The sequence below is a fragment of the Eretmochelys imbricata genome, chromosome 1 (assembly GCF_965152235.1).
Source record: "Eretmochelys imbricata isolate rEreImb1 chromosome 1, rEreImb1.hap1, whole genome shotgun sequence".
Classification (NCBI taxonomy): domain Eukaryota; kingdom Metazoa; phylum Chordata; order Testudines; family Cheloniidae; genus Eretmochelys; species Eretmochelys imbricata.
In genome coordinates this window covers 4,559,494-4,574,319 of record NC_135572.1, presented here as the reverse complement: position 1 = coordinate 4,574,319, position 14,826 = coordinate 4,559,494, and the positions used below count along the sequence as shown (strand labels likewise).

Sequence of the window (14,826 nt, the reverse complement as noted above, 5' to 3'; positions counted from 1 at the left end):
TTCCTATCTTTTAACTAGTTACCGATCCATGAGGGGACCTTCGCTCTTATCTCATGACAACTTACATTGCTTAAGAGTCTGTTTTGAGACACCTTGTCAAAGGCTTTCTGAAAATCTAAGTACGCTATATCCATGAATCACACTTGTCCATATTGTTGGGAGAATGTGAAGTAAATAGAGTAAAGATAAACAATAAAACAATAATAATCTTGCTTTTGGCCTTGTTTTTAGTTTAAACAGGCTGAATAAGCAAGCAAGAGAAAGTAAATGAAAGTACCAGGCTGCACTCCCCTTCACTTCCCACCACCCCACCCACAGCTGGTAGCCTTGCCTTTCAGTAACAAGAGAAGATAAGGGACTAATCGAGCAGCAGGAAGGTCTAAGGAGGACACACAAAGTCTCCAAGAAAGTGACCATGGCCAAAAGTAACCCCACTCCTTATCTCTCCCATCAGGTACAAAAGAGGTGGTCTCATCACCCATAGACTCAAGACCCCCCCCCGAATGGAACACAATCATATATTGGAAGGGGTGGTGCCAGGGGAGGGGCACTACAAGAATAATTAAGTTTGCCAAGAAGAGGGTGCGGAAGAGAGAGCACCGTCAGCATGCAGAGCTAGGGGTCAGGAGAAGAAGAGGGTTCTATCAACGTATAGAATACTCGAAGAGGGAGGGGAGGAAATCTCTATTGGCGTATAGAGATAAGTGGTGTGAAGGGCTTTGGAATATTGTTAAACTCTATTGGCATAAAGAGATAGCCCAACAGGTGTGAAGCACTTCAGAATATGTTTGCTTCTTTCGCCCCAATAAACCCATCAAATTGCCTGCAGATTGGACTCTGGACTGTTATTTTTCCAGCAAACTGTGTCTGGGAACTGAGAAGGAGGAGGGAGTTGAACCCCCACCAACACATATGCTTGTTGACCCCCTCAAAGAATTCTAGTAGTTTGGTGAGGCATGATATCCCTTTACAAAAAACATGTTGACTCTTCCCCAACTGTTAATGTATATATCTGACAATTTTGTTCTTTACTATAGTTTAAACCAGTTTGCCCAGTACTGAAGTCAGGCTTTCTGGCCTGTAATTTCCAGGGTCACCTCTGGAGCCCCTTTTTAAACATAGGTGTCACATTAGCTATCCACCAGGCATTTGGTACAGAAGCTGATTTAAATGATAGGTTACTTATCACAGTTAGTAATTCTCCAATTCCACATTTGTGTTCCTTCAGAACTCTTGGGTGAATCCCATCTGGTCCTGGTGACGTATTACTGTTTGGTTTATCAAATTTTTTTTCCAAAACCTCCTCTAATGACACCTCAAATTGGGACAGTTCCTCAGATTTGTCACCTAAAATGAATGGCTCAAGTTTGGGAATCTCCCTCACATCCTCAGCCATGAAGACTGATGCAAAGAATTCATTTAGTTTCTCCCAAATGGCTTTATCATCCTTGAGTGCTCCTTTAGCATCTCGATTGTCCAGTGACCCCACTGGTGGTTTAGCAGGCTTCCTGTTTCTGAGGTACTTAAAATTTTTTGCTATTACTTTTTGAGTCTTTGGCTAGCTGTTCTTCATATCCTTTTTTTGCCTTCCTAATTATATTTTTGCACTTTACTTGCCAGAATTTATGCTCCTTTCTATTTTCCTCAATAGGATTTAACTTCCCCTTTTTAAAGGATGCCTTTTTGCCTCTTACTGCTTCTTTTATTTGGTTGTTTGGCCATGGTGGCACATTTTTTGTTTTCTTACTATGCTTTTTAATTTGGGGTATACATTTAAATTGAGCCTTTCTTGTGATGTCTTTTAAAAGTTTCCATGCAGCTTGCAGGGATTTCACTTTTGGCATTGTAACTTTTAATTTTTGTTTAACTATCTTCCTCATTTTTGTGTAGTCCCCCTTTCTGAATTTAAATGCTACAGAGTTGGGCTGCTGTGGTATTTTCCCCATCACAGGGATGTTAAATTTAATTATATTATGGTCACTATTACCAAGTGGCCCAACTGTATTCACCTCTCAAACCAGATCCTGTGCTCCACTTGGGACTAAATCAAGAATTGCCTCTCCTCTTGTGGGTTGCAGGACTAGCTGCTCCAAGAAGCACTTATTTAAGGTGTCAAGAAACTTCATCTCTGCATCCTGTCCTGAGGTGATATGTACCCAGTCAATATGGGGATAGTTGAAATCCCCCATTATTATTGAGTTTTTAAATTTTTGTAGCCTCTCTAACGTCCCTGAACATTTCACAGTTATTATCGTGATCCTGATCACGTGATCAGTAGTGTATCCCTACTGCTATATTGTTATGATCTGAGCATAGAGTTTGTGACAAAGTGGGAATCTTACTGTTTTGCTTGAATACTGGGTGTACGTCAGTGTCCCTATGTATTACACCAATGCTTGGCGATGGGAATACAGGAGTGTGACTTTTACTGAGACCCTCGAGGGCAGGTGAGGCGGCTCAAGCTGCCTGCACATGAATGATGGCCGTTGCCCATCATAACCTGAGACCCATGAGGAGGATACAATCAGGTCACACTTTGCCCAGAAAGTGAGACAAAAATCAAAAGGCTGGGTAACAGGTGTGTCAGAGGACTCATCACTGGATACTGGGCAGTCTGCTGTGGGGGACTCAGAGGGGAGAGTCTAGGGCGTCCGGCCTGGGGTTCCCCCAAAATGGATTGTGCTGAAAGTCACTGAGTTCTGCGCTAACAAGCTCTGTTCTACGCTCTGTTCCTGTCAACTAATAAATGATTCAGTTTTACAACGCTGGCTGAGAGTCACGGCTGACTATGAAGTTGGGGTGCAGGGCCCTCTGGCTTCCCCAGGGATTCCGTACACGTGGACCCACCTAGGGAAAGTGCACAGTGTGAACAGGGGGCTGAATGATCTGAGGTCAGACCAGGCAGGCCATAACCGAAGAGGTTTTTGCCCTGGACAGCCTGCCCTGAGTGGTGTCGTGGTACCCAGAGTCCTCGCTGGCTTCATACAGAGCAATCCCAGAGCTTCGGACCTGTGACTCCATCACAGAATTGCTATCCATAGAGATTCTATGGTACAGTTTGGTTCATTTCAGATTTTTACTTCATTTGATTCTTTTATTTCTTTCACGTATAGTGCCACTCCCCCACCAGCATGACCTGTTCTGTCCTTTCGATATATTTTGTACCCTGGTATTATTGTGTCCCATTGATTATCCTCCTTCCACCAAGTTTCTGGGATGCCTGTTATATCAATATCCTCATTTAATATGATGCAATCTAGTGCACCTATCTTATTATTTAGACTTCTAGACCCGGGAGACACCCAGATCCTAAATCTCTGCTCTACCTGATTTGGAGCAGGGACTTAAACACAGGTGTCCCATGTCCCATGTGAGTGGTATGAACACCAGGCAAATGGCTATTCTGTGTGGGACTCTCAGTCTCTCTGTCTGGAGCTGTTCCACTTTGTGCAAATGAACTTTTTTTTTATTTTGTATTTTATTTTTATATTTGTTTCTTACATAACTAACTCTGATCTCTACCCCTGCTACTTATAATCACTGCAAACCTATCTTCTGTAGTTCATCAATTTGCTTTATATTTTACCTAAAACATGTGTTTTGGTTCAAGTGCTTGGGAAATCTCAGCTCAGGTTACAAAGGTTAATGTGTGTCCTCTCCACATTGAGGGAGGGGCGAACTGGGTAACGAATTTATGCTGGCCAGGCTTCAGATCAGGGCAGGAGGGTGCAGTTCTGGGGTGCAAGGCTGGGGAACTGGGGGGAATTGGCTTGAGCCACTCTAGCGTTACTTATGAGTGGCTGGGAGACTATTCATGTAACTCAGTTGGGTATGTCCCTGCCTGTGGATGTCTGTGTAAGTGCAGTACCTGCCAGAGTTTTGTGGCTTGACACAGCATCACAGTGTGAGAGGGATACCCAATGTTGGTGGGACAGAGGGCTCAGCTGTCTCACAGTCCTGGTTGCACCCCGGGGATCCCATCCCAGGAGTTCTGACCTTGGGCAGTCTCAGAAAACACAGGGACTCTCACAAGATCCCCTCTCTGGGCAAGTTGTTTGAAGCCAAGGGGGCTGGCTGGCGATGCCTGCAGGAAACAGCCCAGTTCACAGACATCCACCTCTCACTTTTCAAGAACTCTTTCCTCCTGTCTTTGTACAAGGACCAGGCTCCCTGCATCAAAACATGTTTGTATCTGCTCTTCCCGTCCTCCAGTGGCTCTAAAGTCCCAGCTGCTTGCCCTGCTAGAACCCAGGAAGTGCCCCCTCCTTGGTGGCTAGCAGTTGTATCACCATCGTGGAACGAAAACATGGTGTGATGGTGTACGATTGAATAGGACCATTTATATCATTGTTGTTACCACGGTTATACAATTGCAACAAATCTTGTGCAAAGTACGTCCTGTCAGGTGTCAATGGGAAAATTATGATTCCCTAAGTATGATTATCCTGTTTATAGGCATGTATCATCTTTGTGTGTGAAGTTATGAATATTGGTGATGTACTGGTATGGGCTTTGTTTTCGACAGTAAAATCACAGGGCAGAGGATATAAAAGAACCCCTGAGACATCTCCATTTTGTCTTCATTTCCCTGCACTGGGTTTCCAACACAGAAGCTCCGGACAAAGACTGATGACCACCAACCAGCTTGGGTAATTTCCGGAGAGGCTTTTGCAAGCTAGCAGTTTATACTATCACTGCTATGATCCTGATCCTTGAACACTGAAAAATCACTTGCATGTATCTGATCTATAAACCATTTATAGCTCTTCTTCTTTTATTTTATTATTAAACCTTTAGCTTTTCATTGCTAAAGGACTGGCAGCAGAGTGATCACTGGGTAAGATCTGAGTTATATATTGAACTGGCTAAGTGGCTGGTCTCTTGAGATTAGAAGGACCCTATATGTGGTGAAATTGGTTTTCACTGACCACTCATCATGAAGTCCAGTGTCCGAGTGGTGAGTCAAGGACTGGGATGCCTCAGGAGACTGTATTTTTGGCTTCTAGTTAACCAGTGTGGTGAGACAGAAATTTGCATTTGTTACTGGATTGTTATAATCTAATGATAGAATACCCACCAGTCTGGGGTGAGTCTGCCCCATTTCTTAGCAGTTTGTCCTGATTTTGGAATCCTCAGCTGTGTCCCACTGAGGCACAGTGACACATGGACACAGAGTTCACTGTTGATAGGGGATTCACAGACTATTGCTCACTAGTCCCAGGAGGTTTCCCCCTTTTGCAGATGAAGAAACTGAGGCAGCAGGAAGGGAAGTGTCTTGCACTGGGAACATAGCCCATGAGTCCCTAGCTGCCAATCCCTTGCTTAGTCTCTCTCAGGCCTGGCTTATAAGGTCCATGCAGCAGCACAGAGGCATGGAGCTCTCTCTCCATTGGTTTCTCTAGTGCAGGGGCTCTCCATTGATTTCAGTGAGGCTGCACCCACTTACACGAGATGAGGATTTGGGGCAAGACATTTAACTAGAGATAAAGCATCAGCAGAGGCCAATGAGCTGGGATTGAAGAATCCCAGCTCTGCAATGGATTTACTGGGTGACCTTGGGCATAGCCTCTCCATGCATTAAATGGAGATTATTATTCGTAATTTCTCGTGTGTTGCTATCAAAAAGTCCTAATCAGGGCCTTCAAGTCACATGCTGCACTGATTTGGTTCCTTGCAGCGCATCATTGGTCGCTATGCACTGTGCAGCGTTCCAGGCAGCATATGATCCCTGGTAAACAAGCAAGAGGGGTCGGTCCTGGGGCTAGTTTTGTTCAACATCTTTATTAATGATCTGGATGATGGGATAGAATTGCACCCTCAGCAAGTTTGCAGATGACACTAAGCTGGGGAGAGAGATAGATATGCTGGAGGGTAGGAATAGGGTCCAGAGTGACCTAGACAAATTGGAGGACTGGGCCAAAAGAAATCTGATGAGGTTCAACAAGGACAAGTGCAGAGTCCTGCACTTAGGATAGAAGAATCCCATGCACTGCTACGGACTAGGGACCGACTGGCTAAGCAGAAGTTCTGCAGAAAAAGACCTGGGGATTACAGTGAATGAGAAGCTGCATAAAAGTCAGCAGTGTGCCCTTGTTGCCAAGAAGGCTAATGGCATATTGGGCTGTATTAGTAGGAGCATTGACAGCAGATCGAGGGAGTGATTATTTCCCTCTATTTGGCACTGGTGAGGCCACATTGCATCCAGTTTTTGGGCCCTCACTACAAAAATGATGTCAACAAATTGGAGAGAGTCCAGCCAACGGAGGGCAACACAAATGATTAGGGGGCTGGGGCACATGACTTATGAGGTGAAGCTGAGGGAACTGGTGTTATTTAGTCTGCAGAAGAGAAGAGTGAGGGAGGGATTTGATAGCAGCCTTCAACTACCTGAAGGGGGGTTCCAAAGGGGATGGAGCTTGGCTGTTCTCAGTGGTGGCAGATGACAAAACAAGAAGCAATCGTCTCAAGTAGTCTAGGTTGGCTATTAGGAAACACTATTTCACTAGGAGGGTGGTGAAGCATTGGAATGGGTTACCTAGGGAGGCGGTGGAATCTCCTTCCTTAGAGGTTTTTAAGGCTTGACAAAGCCCTGGCTTGGATGATTTAGTTGGTGTTGGTCCTGCTTTGAGCAGGGGGTTGGACTAGATGACTCCTGAGATCCCCTCCAACCCTGATATTCTATGACGCTAAGAGCAGGCTGAAAACTGAGCTGTGTGGAAACCTGTTTTTGTGGCTGTAGTTTTTAGCTGTTTCTTTAATAAATTCCTTCTGTTTAAGGACTGAAATTCCATGACACACAAATAGCCTCACTGCATCTAACACAATGCAGAGAAGCAATTCCAGTTCATGGCCAGAGCAATGGTGCTGGAGGGGTGGGGGGTGGGGTCAGGACTCCCGGTTCCTATTCTCAGCTCCGACAGCGACTCATTGTGTGGCCTTGGGTAAATCACTTTACCTCTGCGTGTCTCAGTCCATCGATAACATGGCGATAATTCTGCCTAGCAGCCCAGCTAAAGAGATTCTAGATGTAGTGATCAAAATTGTCATGCAGAGTGTATGTTAGACTCAGCTTCACCATTAAGCTTTAGCCCCAATGGGTGCCCTGTAGTTTCAGATAAGGTGCCATTTATCTGTGTAAATAGCCGGCTAATGGAAGGTTGCCGTTTATCTCCCTCGCTGTGAGCCAGCGAAGCCATCCCGGCCTTTGCACAGCATCCTGCCTTTCCAGCTAATGCAGGGGACTATCTTTCCACCTCTCAGCTGTTGTCCTTCTAGCTTCAAAGCTGATCACTTTGACCTGGCTTACAGCAAAGGTCTCCCAGCCCATACCCATTGCAGGGACTCTGCCTGCTACAGGCTCCCAGCCACGAGGAAAAAAAAGGAACCAAAAGGTAAAGAAATAAGTCACACAATGGTCTTTTCCCTCAGGACTTTGTAGCTGAGCTTTAGGGCCCACAAGCTGTATAATGCACAATCTCATCTGCCTGCAACACAACCCTTCTCCAAACCCTCAGCTTCTTTTATACAGATTCCAGGCTTCCCTCGCTGCTTCTCATCCGCCTGTCGACACCTGCACTGCATCCTTGCTGCACTCTCCGCAGGCTCCTTGACAGCCTGCAGTTGCTCCTGTCCCAGCCCCAAAGCAGAGGGAGCACATCTGTGGGCGGAGGGAGGTCGAGATGACCCAGAAAGTTTATGGGGTTGGGTAGTAGAGGAGCGAGCAACAGGGCTTTGACTGTGGGGAAAGTGGCAAAACAGAGGTGGGGCCTTGGGGGAAGAGGTGGAGAAGGGAGTGGGGCCTTGGGGGAATACTTGGGATAGGGGGATGAGCCTTGTAGAAAGAAGTGGGGCCGGGCGCAGGACCTTGGGGAATAGGCGGGGAAGGGCACGTGCCCTCAGCAGTCCAGTTACCAGCAATTAGAAAAGGTGGCAATTCTGTAAGTTAGTGATTTGAATACCGATAGATTCCTCAGTTTGTCACGCTGACACAGCTCAGTAAGGCCAGAAAAGGATTAAATGTCATTTTGACTGTCCAGTCAGTGATTCAGGGAAGGGGGCCCAGCACCATGTCACCAGTCAGCTTTGCATGGAGCTCTGAGAGCCAGAGAAACAGGACAAAAGTTTAGGCCCCTTCACGAGTAAAGAGCCGGAGCAGCCTGCCCCGGATCTGTTTGGTCCTCACCCCATAGATGATGGGGTTTAGGATGGGGGGCATCAAGTTGTACACGTTGGCAATGAGAATGTGGAAATGCCCAGGCACATTCTGGCCAAACCGATACATGAGGGAGGTGAAGAAACCTGGGATATAAAAAGCTAAAATAACAAAGAGGTGGGAGCTGCAGGTCCCAAAAGTCTTGAGCCGGGCATCCTTTGTGGGGAGGCTGAAGATGGCCCTGAGGATCTCGGTATAGGACACAGTGATAAAAATCCCATCCAGACCCATCACACAGAATAGCACAAAGAGGCCATAGTAACTACTGACTCGAGCGTCGGCACAGGCCAGATTCACTACGGTAATGTGAGCGCAGTAAGGCTCGGGGATGACATTTGTTCTGCAATATGGCCACTGCCTTGCCAGGAAGGGAAAGGGCAATATGAGCAGGCAGGCACGCAGCACCACAGCAAGGCCGATCTTGGCCACAGTAGGGTTTGTCAGGATGGTGGAATGTCTCAGGGGATGGCAGATGGCCACGTAGCGATCCAGAGCCATGGCTACGAGTATCCCAGATTCCATCTCTAAGAAGCAGTGAAGGAAGTACATCTGGGTGAGGCAGGTACTGAAATCTTTCTCCCTGGAATTGAACCAGAAGATGCTCAGCAATTTGGGTAGGACGGATGTAGTCAGGACCAGATCGGTGACGGCCAGCATGCAGAGGAAATAGTACATAGGCCCATGGAGGCTCGGCTCCGTCATCACAATGATCAGGTAAAGTTCCCCAACACAGCTATGGCATACATGGTGCAGAAGGGGATGGAGATCCAGACCTGGGCTGCCTGCAGGCCAGGAATGCCCAGCAGGATGAAGGTGGAGGGGTTGGTGAAGTGGTTTGTGTTGGAATCTGACATGGAGTAGGGGAGAAGGTGTCCAACTCTGAGGCAGACTGGTGTCTCCTGCATGTACCGTAAGTCCCCCTGACTGCCTGTATGTGCTCAGGGTCTAAGGAGATGGTCGCAGTACAAATGCCTGGATGGAGAGATAATGTTAATTTGAGACACTAAATGTATCACTGGAGGCTCTTCTAATGGGTGAAACAGATTGGCTGCTCTTCATACACTGAAAAATGACATTTTCAATATTCAGGTAAATGAATTGCGAACACATGACCATACTAATGCTAATTCTATATTTTATGGAGGAACCTTAATAGGCACCAGCAGGAAACAGAAGTATGGATACTGGTTATCCATCATCGATCCTTAATCCAATGAAACCCAGGCTAGAGATCCCATGCTGTAGGGGGTTCCCCATTCACCCAGTTGCTCAAAATCTGAGTATAGAAAAAAAACAAAGTTTCGAGAAAACATCCCAACTAGAAGACACCTCAGGGGAAAGACCTGGGTGTCATTGTAGCAGCTCGATGGAAACACCTGCTCATTCATAGCAGTAGCCAAAACAAAGACAATGTTCGGATGCCTAAGGCATGTGATGGAGAATACCCTGCTCTAGACATGTGCTCAGTTGTGGTCACTCAGTCTTGACAAAGGATATAGCAGATAGAAAGGGGGTTTCTGAGACAGGCTATGAGAATGGGGGAGGCTGCCATATGTAGACAGACTGAAAAGTCTTGGACTGTTTAGTTTAGAGAAGAGACAAATAACGGGCATATGATAGAGGAGAAGAAAATAAAGAACGGAACTGATTACATTCCAATGAATGAATAGAGACCAGTTCCCAACCAGCCATATCTATGGACACTTTGTGTTTCAAAAGGGCTAATTCCCCAAAGCTGAAGCAAATTATCAACAAAACTGATTGGGAGGAAACATTTTGAGAGAAAAATGTGAACGAGAATTGGGTGTGCTTTACGGAGGGTTTATTAGATAGCTAAGAAGCCACGATTCCGTAGTCAAGAGTGGAGACAGCTTTGGCTAAAAACTCTGTTCAGTGGCAAAGAGAAGGCAGCAGTCAGGGGTGGGGGGGAAGCAACACACACGCACACAAATAACTGGCTCTGTAATCTAGCAGAGAAAGGCAGAGCAAGGCCCAATGGCTGGAAGATGAAACCAGACAAATACCTGCTGGAAATTAGGGCCAAATGTTTAGCCCTGAGGCTGATTAATGTTTGGAACAAACTGCAAAGGGAAGTGGTGGATGCTCCAGCTCCGCGTGTCTGTAGATCCAGATGGGATGTTTTTTTTCTGGAAGATCTGCTTGAGGACTTAAAATTCTACAGTGGCCCTGCCTTAGCACTTCAGTGTAGACACTACTTATATCAGTAACAGGGGTTCTCGTGGCAACGTAGGTGATCCACCTCTCCAAGAGGTGGTAACTAAGTGGATCGAAAAATTCTTCCGTCGACCCCATGCCAACTATATCGGGGTGAGGTTGATATAGCTACATCTCTCAGGGGTGTGGATTTTTTTGCTGTTGCAAGAAAAGCAAATGTAATTTTTGGATGCATTAGCGGAGGCAGACCACACAAGTCACAGGAGGGTGCTGGTCAGGCCGCAGCTGGAGTACTGTGTCTAATTCTGGTCACCAATGTATAGGAAGAATGTAGAGAAACTGGAAATGACCAGAGGCAAGCGACAAAAATGATGAAAGGGATGGAATTCAAGCCATGTGAGCAAAGGCTGAAATAACTGGAGATGTTTTGTTTGGAAAAGAGGAGACTGAGGAGGACATGGCAGCAGTCCTCTGATACTTGAAAGGCTGCCATAAAAAAGATGGAGAAAAGTTGTCACTCTTGCCAAAGAGGGCAGGAGAAGAGGGAATAGATTCAAGCTACAGCAGAGCAGATTTAGATTAAATCTCAGGATAAACTGCCTTACTGTAGGAATAGGAGGACAAGGGAACAGATACCCATGGAAATCATGGAGGTTCCTTTACTGCAGGTTTTCTAAAGGAGGCTGGACAGTCATCTGTCCTGGATGGCTTAGACACAACAAATCCTGCACCCTGGCAGGGAGTTAGATTAGCTAACCCTTGTGGTTCCTTCTCACCCTGTGGCTCTATGATTCTCTGATATAAAATCCAGTTGTAGACCAGGCCTTAGTCAAATACAAGGGGTTCACTAATCAATTGGCCATTGTAGGTGGTGCTGGAGACACCACAGTGAGTTAAGGCTGTCTGACGCCTTCCATTAGGAGACCTCATTTTCAGTTGCTTATAAATTTGCCAAACTTTCAGCATTTGGACTTAACTTTCACATGCTGGGTGTCTGTGTCCGGCTGAATTGTTCTTTTGGGTCTCTGGCTGAGCCAACTTCTCAAATGAAGCTGGGAGAAAAGAGGTGTTGCCCAGGCTGAAACATTCTTATAATTGTTCCAGTGAGGAGCCCAAGCACCTCCATTGATATAAAAGTCAAGTAACAGCCTCCCCTCCCCTGTTAACAACCAGAGCCCTGACATGCAAGGGGAGCAGGTGACAGCGTCTCTGCATTAACACACAGCTGGCTCCTGAGGTCTTTGCTCGGTTCTTACTCCAATGGGAGTTTTGCCTCAGTGAAACCTGGATAAACTATGGGCCAGAGCTCAGAATTTGACCTTCTATTGTACATCCTGAAGGATCCACTGTGACACTGAAATAAAGCCACCTTGGGGCTGGAGGCCGTCCGCCCAGGAGGGCACAGCAAAGAGGGACATTTTCGCGTATGATACGGAAGCAAACTCATCCCCTGTGACAAGGGCCCTTGGATGTTTAATGGCTGTGCTGTGTGGAAAGGACCACAGACCTAGTCTCTATCCCATCACGTCCACGTTGCACTGGGTTTGTCAAGCAGCTGAGCTCCTCAGCAGGAGATGGGTACCTGTGAATTGTGAGATGGAAGCGTCTTTCCTGGGAATCCCCCTCAGGTAGCCGGGTCCCACACCTCTCTCACCCCAGCATCTGCAGCAACATCCCACGCCGAGAGCTGACACAGGCCTGTGCTCCATTTATAATACAGCTCTGTGCAATCCTCGGGGGGCGGGGGGGGGAAGGGTTCACTCAGCCTCTAGCGGAGAAGCAGCATCTGGATGTAAACAGGCTGGAGACAAGCCTGTCTGGGCATCTGGGCTCTTTATCCAGCTTTAGGAGTAAACAGTACTTAAGGGACCTTCCCAAAGGGAAATGAGATCTCCAGGGCTCTGGGCTGAGTCAGAGAGCAATTGGATGCTCTGTGCATTTGTGTATATTTAAAAATTATAGTTGATATATAGGAAAACTAGGGATAATGCTTAAAACTCCATAGGGTCTGTACCCTGTAAACCTCGTGGGATGTGTGGAGAGTAGACAGACAGATCAATAGAAAGATGCCTGAGGGAAGACACGAGCACTTTCTGCAGGCACAGGGTGCTGTCACTAAGGGATCAGAGGTCAGTAATTCTTATGAGTAACTATCATCATACCACGTAGCACCGTTCACGGAAGAATGTTCAGAACACCTTAAAGTCACTGTGACCATAGCCACATTAAACAGATAGGTAAACTGAGGCACGGGGAGACATTATTAATTATAGGATGAAATTTAATAGTGAGAAGTGTAAGGTCATGCATTTAGGGATTAATAACAAGAATTTTAGTTATAAGCTAGGGACGCATCAACTAGAAGTAACGGAGGAGGAAAAGGACCTTGGAGTACTGGTTGATCATAGGATGACTATGAGCTGCCAATGTGATATGGCTGTGAAAAAAGCTAATGTCGTCTTGGGATGCATCAGGAGAGGTATTTTCAGTAGGGATAAGGAGGTTTTAGTACCGTTATATAAGGCACTGGTGAGACCTCACCTGGAATACTGTGTGCAGTTCTGGTCTCCCATGTTTAAGAAGGATGAATTCAAACTGGAACAGGTACAGAGAAGGGCTACTAGGATGATCCAAGGAATGGAAAACTTGTCTTATGAAAGGAGACTCAGGGAGCTTGGCTTGTTTAGCCTAACTAAAAGAAGGCTGAGGGGAGATATGATTGCTGTCTATAAATATGTCAGAGGGATAAATACCAGAGAGGGAGAGGAATTATTTAAACTCAGTACCAATGTGGACACAAGAACAAATGGATATAAACTGGCCACTAGGAAATTTAGATTAGAAATTAGACGAAGGTTTCTAACCATCAGAGGAGTGAAGTTTTGGAATAGCCTTCCGAGGGAAGTAGTGGGGGCAAAAGATCTATCTTGCTTTAAGATTAAACTCGATAAGTTTATGGAGGAGATGGTATGATGGGATAACATGGTTTTGGTAATTAAATATTCATGGTAAATAGGCCCAATGGCCTGTGATGGGTTTTAGATGGGGTAAGATCCAAGTTATCTGGGAAAGAATTTTCTGTAGTATCTGGCTGATGAATCTTGCCCATATGCTCAGGGTTTAGCTGATCGCCATATTTGGGGTCGGGAAGGAATTTTCCTCCAGGGCAGATTGGAAGAGGCCCTGGAGGTTTTTCGCCTTCCTCTGTAGCATGGGGCACGGGTCACTTGCTGGAGGATTCTCTGCTCCTTGAGGTCTTTAAACTACAATTTGAGGACTTCAATAGCACAGATATAGGTGTGAGGGTTTTTTTTGTAGGAGTGGTGGGTGAAATTCTGTGGCCTGCGTTGTGCAGGAGGTCAGACTAGATGATCATAATGGTCCCTTCTGACCTAAATATCTATGAAAAAAAAAAAAATTATTTGGCCAAGGTCACACAGAGATTGAGTGGCAAGAAGACAGACTGAACCCAGGCCTCCTGACTTCCCTGCTGTAACCAAGATCTCTCCGTCACACCAAGAGGGAAATGGACTCCCACTCTGGGAGGGACTGTTCATTGGGTGGGATGCAGAGGAAAGGCTGGAAGAGGGAGCCTGAGCCTTCACCACCATCTCAAAGTGAATCTGAGGTTTTCAGGACTAGCTGGAGGTGTGAACTCCGGGACTCCACTTCCGCTCCCAGTCATTGGGGTTGACTCTGGGGAACAGACTTAGGAAAAGCAACACCAATGAACTGTTCCTGAAGATACAATGCAGCTGGGGCCCTGATTTGTGGACAGAGGCCTCCCACTTTCCCCAAAGCTGCCATGGAACGAGGGTGGCGGGGGGCTATAGGCAGGAATGGAAACTGGATTAGTGTTTGAACTGGATTTGTTCTCTCCCTCTCAGTTCATTTCCTCTCAGTCTCTTCCAGGTGAAACTGAAATCTAATGTTCCAGGCTGAGTCAGTCTTTCCAGGAGTGCCCCAGCTGGAGGGTTCTTGGATTCCCACATTTGAAATCTTTGCCTGCTCATCTGGCTAATCGGGGTATTTCTCCAGTGTGAAGCACCTGGGTTTTTAAGCACTGCCATGAGACTGAAGGAATTATCCTGTCTGAGCCCAACGGGGCAGTGTCCTCACCTGTATTCAAGTTATTAACACTCTGTAGCTGGCAAGCATGGTTTGACCTTCGTCTGTAGCTAAAGGCAAAGGGCGGCGAGGCCCTGATTTGGCTGTATTATTATATTGGTTAGTTATGATCATTGTAACCCTTCTGCCCGTCAGAGTTGGCAGCAACAAGGGCCAGGTTCAGTATGTAGGCGTTCCGTTCCAATAACACATTGCAAAACCAGCTCCAGTCCCCACCCAGTGACCTGGGACAAATACATACCACCCCCCTGGGCGCCTCTAAGAGGCAATACTTCCCCTCTCGCAAGCACAGAGTCTGAGTGTAGCAAAAG

General features: G+C 46.4%; 1 pseudogene; it reads right to left on the bottom strand.

Annotated features, from left to right (window-relative positions):
* Nucleotides 1-8,122: 8,122 nt before the first annotated feature.
* Nucleotides 8,123-9,117, bottom strand: LOC144259661 (olfactory receptor 52R1-like; annotated as a pseudogene).
* Between the last annotated feature and the right edge of the window lie 5,709 nt (nt 9,118-14,826).